The following is a 6488-nucleotide window of genomic DNA, read 5'->3' as shown; positions in this document are numbered from 1 at the left end:
TGCTTAAGATCTACTCTTTTTTTCCTTTTAATTGTTTTAGTGTTTATTTTTGAGACAGAGAGAGCGAGAGCAGGGGAGGGGTAGAGGGAAGGAGACACAGAATGAGAAGCAGGCTCCAGGCTCTGAACTGTCAGCACAGAGCCCGACACGGGGCTCAAATTCACAAACTGTGAGATCATGACCTGAGCCGAAGTCAGATGCTTAACCGACCGAGCCACCCAGACGCCCCGCACATTTCTGGTAGAGGTCACGGCGATGCCAGCGGCGAGACAGGTGTTCTTAGCAACCTGGGATCCTCAGAAATCCCTCTGGTAGAGTGCCCACGGGACTGGGGTTTTCGTGACAGCTTTGGAGGGGATGCAGGGGGTCCAGGGTGCTAGAAAGACCTTACATCTAAATGCCTGCCCTGCCCATTTATACGGGCGCCAGCACAGGCAGAGGGATGTGTACAAATACAGATGCATGTAAACCTCTGATCCTTTGGCACCTCCGAACCCAGCCTTCTCATCCCCCAAAAAGTCTCCCCACAGTCTCCCCCTCGTGGAAGCCTGTGTGAGGATGAAGGGAGAGCGTTTTCCATCCTTCTCTTGGCTGTTGTTCTAGCGTTCCCTTCCTCGTGAACTTCAGAATCCTGTTGTCAAAAGATTCTCTTTTTAACTTTTGCTCACCTACGCACATTCGGGGCATTGAAAAATAGCCACAGTCTCAGCCTGTCCCCAGCCCAGAAGAGCCCAGGCTCTGTGTGGCAGAAGACAGTGCCTCTCCCACCTCCCGAGACCTCTGCTGGCCCTCGGGGGGGGGGGGGGGGGGGGGGGGGGGGGGGGGGGGGGGGGGGGGGGGGAGGGGAGAGGGCGTGCACACCTCCCTGCGGGACCCCCCTCCCCCACCCTGGGATTTCTGCCTCTCCCTGGAAGGCAGCCTGGCGCCCTTCAGGTATGATTCTGCCCTGATGCTGATGCAGATCCGAGTACCAGTCTGGATACTGTCGGTTGTAACCACATCAGCGACACAAGGACAGGTTTCTGAGGTTTCTTGGTCTGAAACCACGCCGGGTGTCTCTTCTACTTTCTCTTGTTTAAGGTAATCTACACGGTGCAGGGCTTGGATGCTCTGTTTGTAAAGGGTAAATAACTTCGGCTTTGCTAGCTAGCTGGTCTCTGTTGCGATCGGTGGACCCTGGTGTCAGGGTACAAAGCAGCCACACGCCACGGGAACAAATGGGCGTGGCTGCGTACCAAGTCAACTGTGCCTACAAAGCACAAGGCGGGCTTCGGATGGCCACCCTGGGAGGCTGGAAAGGCTGAGGGCTGACTGTGAGCGAGGCTGCCTGGACTTGAACCCAAGCTCTGCCACTTTTTCTCTCTAGAGCCTTGGGTCAATGACTGAACCTCTTTGTGGTTTAGTCCCTGTGATGGTTCATTTCTTCTTCTTTTTTGATTTTTTAAAATTTATTTATTTTTGATAGAGCAAGAGACAGAGCATGAGCAGGGGAGGATTAGAGAGAGAGGGAGACACAGAACCCGAAGCAGGCTCCAGGCTCCGAGCTGTCAGCACAGAGACTGATGCCAGGCTCGGACTCAAGAACCACGAGATCACAACCTGAGCCAAAGTCAGATGCTTAACTGCCTGAGCCACTCAGACGCCCTTTGATGGTGCACTTCAACTTGGCTACGCTAAGGGATGCTCACATAGCTGGTAAGATGTTATTTCCGGGTGTGGCTGTGAGGGTGTCTCTGGGAGAGGTTTGCCTTTGAATCAGCTCACCCAGTAGAGCAGATGACCCTCCCCGTCCCTGAGGGTCACCGTCCAATCTCGTGAAGGCCTAAAGAGAACAAAAGGGCAGAGGAAGGACAAATCCACCCTCTGCTTGAACGAGACCTCCACCTTCTCCTGCCCTTGGACGTCAGTGTTCCTCATTCTCTGGCTTCCAGGTTCAGACAGGGATTTACATCGACCCCAAGGCCTTCAGACTCCAACTCACCTTGCTTTCCTGATCCTACCTTGCAGGTAGCAGTTCATGGAGTTTTTCAGCCGTAACCATATGAGCCAATTCCCATAATGCATTGCTCCTTATCTGTCTCCTATCTATCTCTGTCTATCTGTCTATCTATCTATCTATCTATCTATCTATCTATCTATCTAATATCATCTATTTCAGACAATCCTGACTAGTACAGTCCCCCCAATATCCATCCTACCCCTTTCCAGAGAGGTGAGCTTTCAGCTGGGAAGGTGGATCTCCGGAACAAAGACACGTTTCCGGGCCCTTCTGCGGCTACACGTGGCCATGTGCCAATATTCTGGCCAGCGTGACCTATGCCAAAATGTCGTGTGTGAGTTCCTGGGAAGTCTTCCTTAAAAGACAGTCCGCTTCTCTAGTTTTTTAAAATCCCCTTCCATTATGCCGCGGGGCTGCCAGTGTGGACCCCGAGGGTGAGGCCACGGCCCAGGGACGACGGTGTGGTGAGCCGAGAGACTCCTGGAGCGGGGCCCCCATGCCCGAGCTGGTCCGCTGAGCGCCGCACCGGGACAGGAGAGAAACACTGCTGTCACTCTTCCCCTGGCTTCGGGTCGCTCACGGCTGAACCCGAATTAACTACTGCTCTTGAGCCTTGGGGTCCTGTATGTAAATAATAATAATAATAATAATAGTCCCCCCTTGAGGGTTTGTTCTGAGAACTCAATGTGCCATCACATGTAAAAGGTGTAGAAGGGTGTTTGGTAAGTCATAGGTGCTCAATAAGTGTTAGCTGCTATTTAACCCACATGTGACTCCACCATGTAGCTCCCACAACCCAGATACTCTGGATAGGTGACTGAGGTTCAGGGAGATTAAATAGGACGGTAAGGATTATATTCAGCTGTTTTTAAGAGAAGTACACAATTAGTGGCTTTAGCAAGATAGAAGTTTGTTTTTCCCTTGTGTACAAAAGTGGCAGGTCCTCAAACTTCTCTGTGCTGTCTGATCCCCAGTCTCTTGGGTATAACCCCCCCTTCCTCAGGTTTCAAAGTGGCTGCCAGTGCTCCCATCATCATATCCACTTTCCAACAGGAGGATGGAGGAAGACACCCAGAAGGGTGCACCTGCTTGTTTTAAAAGACTGGCTCGGGGTCACACGCTGCACTCTGCCCACTTCTCAGCTACTTGGTAGTTCCATGGGCACATTTAGAGGCAAGGAGGCTGGGCATGTAGCACCTCTTAGACACTCTTCTATAGTGAATGGCACAGTCAGGATTTGACTCCAGGACCCACCAAGTCCAAAGCCCGTGCTCTAATCTCTGGGCTGCCATTGCTTCTCCCCTTCCTTGCCCTGTGAGTTTGTTGTGGAAAGAGCACCCATGGGCTGCCAGTCAAATCCAAATGTCGCTGCTAATCAGCTGCGTGATCATGGGTATGTTACTTATCGAAAGGCAGAGATGACTGCTTCTCTCTGGGCTGTTGGACAATTTCATGAGGTGGTAGAAGTCAGGAGCCCGAAAATGGGGGCCTACCTTCTTGCTGCTCCTTTTCGAGGATGCCTGGTCTTCACTGGGTCCCCAGAGATGCACAAACAATGGACAACAGGGGTGACGTAGTAAGCGACGTGCAAATAGGAGTGATTATTTGGCCGAAACTACTCTTGACTTCCTCCTCTGCGCGCATGGGCAGCAGGCCCCCTTGGCTTCGCCCGAGAGCTGACCTTGTACCGACTCCGCTCCGTGGCCAGTTCCAAGGCCTGGGCCAGTCACAGAGACAGGCAGGGAGTGGATGTGGGAGGGCAGGGGTGAGGCTGAGGGAGGAGCCCCTTGGCAGCTTCCACTGGCACCCCGTGTACCCTGGGGTGGGCCGAGCCTTGGTTGGCAGTGACAGGGCGGGCAGCGCCCTGAGCAGGACCCCGGCTGTCACACTGCTGCGGCTTCTAGAGGTGACATAAATTTGCCTGCAGAGAGAAGCACTGATGTGCGCAGGGACGTCCCCCGGGCAGGTGCCAAGGCAGAGAGCTTTCCTCTTTGCTCGGGGATCCTGTCTCCCTGCGGAGTGCGGATCCATGCTGCGGAGACAGAAAAGTGTGTGCCCCAGGGTGCCTGACGCTTCGCTTGGGATTTGGATTTCAAGGGGTCGCATTCTCCCACTTGTCTTTAAGGCTGCACGGTAACCACGGACCTGCTGTGTTCTCTAGATGTTCCCACCCAGCAGTTCAGAGCACGGCCTGGCGAACTTTCCCCTCCAGGGGCCGGAGAGGATGCCCTTCAGGGTTTGAGGGGCGATGGCCGCCGTGGCCAGAGACCACATGGACACAAACGGACAGGCGTGGCTGGGTTCCCATAAAACTTCATTTTCCCAACACTGGATTTTGAAGTTTAGAAAGTTTTCACTCATCCTGAGATATTATTCTTTAAACCTTTTTTAACATTCAACCCCGTGAAAACGTTCTTAGCCTGTGGATTGTCTGGTTGCAGGCAGCGAACCGGATTTGACTCTCGGGTCGTGTTATTTCGGGTTTAGACCAGGATGAGGAGGGCGCTCGCGCTGCCAAAGCGCTTGGGGGCTGAGCTGCCTGGCCGCGTGTCCCTGAGCACAACTGTCTGCCACTGGCACCCTGTCCCCCGACAGGGATGCGCCTCTGTCCCCATCATCTGCTGCCTCCCAAGTCTCCATCTTAGACTCCATTGGGGACATCTCTACCTTCACTCACGACCCTGTGCCACTCACTGCTCCCCCTTGGTCACTCCCTGCCCTGAGGATGGAGGAGGGAGTGACGACCCCTTCCCTGGCCCTTCAGGCCTGGGGGTCTGACTCCGCGCGCCTCTTCCCCTCCCGGTCTGGTTTCCTGCTCTGGCATCACCAGCCTCCTTTAGTTCAGGGACTGTGGGCTCTTAGGCCTTTCCATGGGCTGGTCCCTCGGCCTGGGACACCCCAATCCCCTGCCTGGCTTGGAGGACTGACTCCCTGGTCCCTCCAGATTTCAGCAGCAAGCCACCTTCTCAGAGATGTCCTCCCCAGCGCACCATTAGGGTAGGTGCCACTACACACCCCCGAGGGCCTCCTATCTCCTTCCGGCCATAGATATTCTGGGGAACATTTGTCAACTGCCTGACTCTACACGAGAATAGAGACCCATTGAGGGCAGGGGCCTGCCTGCCTTGCTCACTGCTCTACCCCGGAGCACACATAGGAGCTCACCCGTGACCCAAAGAAAGGCTGCTTCCCTGGGATTCTTGCCTTGGCTCTCTCATGCCCCCCCCCCTCTGTCCCCAGGTCACTTGCCTGACCTCTGTCTCTCACACACAGAAGTGTTTACACTTTCCTGGGCATGAAACCTGGACCTGGTCGTAGTGCAGCCTGCTGAGGCCCATTCCCATGGACCCCGGCTTGCAAGGGCTGCCGTGGGCCCTGCACCTGCCTGCCAGCTGGCGCCCCTCCCCCACCACACACATTCAAATCCAAGACATGCCAGCAGCCAGCGTCTGTGGAGCGAGCTTCGAGAAGTGCTTGTCTAAGCGCCGGGAAGAATGAGTGAGTTCTGCCACTCTTCACCCAAGGACAGGCCCCTGGGGCTTCCGTGGATGCGTGGCCTTCGTTCTCCTGAAAACCCCCAAGGAACGGCCGGGCAGCTGGATGCCCTCTTCATTCGTTTATTCAACAAATGCTGTGCATCCTGAGCTCAGTAAGGAGCCGGCACTGTGCTAAGTATGACTACGCAATAGTGCATGAACACAGCCGTGATCCCTGCCCTCACGCAGTCTATATCCTACTGAGGAAGACAGGATCACCAGTCAAAGGAATATTTAATTAGAAATGGTGCTAAGTGCATGGAGACAGGGACTGGCGAGGGGGAGGGCGCCGGTCGCCTGTTCTCGGAACCATCGCCTGTCCTTCTATGTCGTGGCGACTTGCCACCAAGGATGGCCGTGGTAAGTCCCTCTTCCCTGGACATACATGACGCTCCCCCACTTTGGGGGGGTACATTTGCTGTCTGCGTCTCCATCTGGTTGAATGCCATGGTCTGGAAATCAAAGAATACAAGTGGAAATGATGCTTAAGACTAAACCATAAGAAGTCCTAAGTCTTCCTCCGAGGTTTTAAAAAATTGCTTGCTCTTTGGACGCTCCCTCTTGGAAGCCAGCCATGATACTGTGAGAAGCCCAAGGCATATGGGGAGGCCACCTGGCTGACAGCCCCAACTGCCATTGACTGTGACCGTGCGAGAGATCCCGGGTGAGCTCGGCCAGTCCACAGGATGATGAAGGCTAACAAGCTTACTGTGCGTCGTTAAGTTCCGGGTTGGTTTCTTACGCAGTAACAGGTCAGCAGAAAGGAATTGGAACTGGGGAAGGAGGTGCTACTTCGCTTGGCACTGGTGTGGAAGGACTTCAGAGTCTGTCACGAGGACTTGGAGGAAGTGAGGAAACTGCAACTGGAGGCGGGAGGGAAAGCGATGTGGTTTACATACTGGCAGAACGGGTGGTCAGGTGGTTGCCTGTGCCAACTTGGAACCTAAAAACTG

At 54.5% G+C, this 6488-nt stretch overlaps 1 long non-coding RNA gene across 1 annotated transcript; it reads right to left on the bottom strand.

The window, feature by feature from the left end:
• Window positions 1-5752: 5752 nt before the first annotated feature.
• LOC115300903 lies at window positions 5753-6288 on the bottom strand. Its single transcript, XR_003912914.1, has 2 exons — window positions 6245-6288; window positions 5753-5987 (listed from the first exon to the last, which is right to left on the bottom strand). It is a non-coding gene; the product is annotated as an uncharacterized LOC115300903 (long non-coding RNA).
• Between the last annotated feature and the right edge of the window lie 200 nt (window positions 6289-6488).

The sequence above is a fragment of the Suricata suricatta genome, chromosome 9 (genome assembly GCF_006229205.1).
Source record: "Suricata suricatta isolate VVHF042 chromosome 9, meerkat_22Aug2017_6uvM2_HiC, whole genome shotgun sequence".
NCBI lineage: Eukaryota > Metazoa > Chordata > Mammalia > Carnivora > Herpestidae > Suricata > Suricata suricatta.
This window is presented reverse-complemented; position numbering and strand designations above follow the sequence as displayed.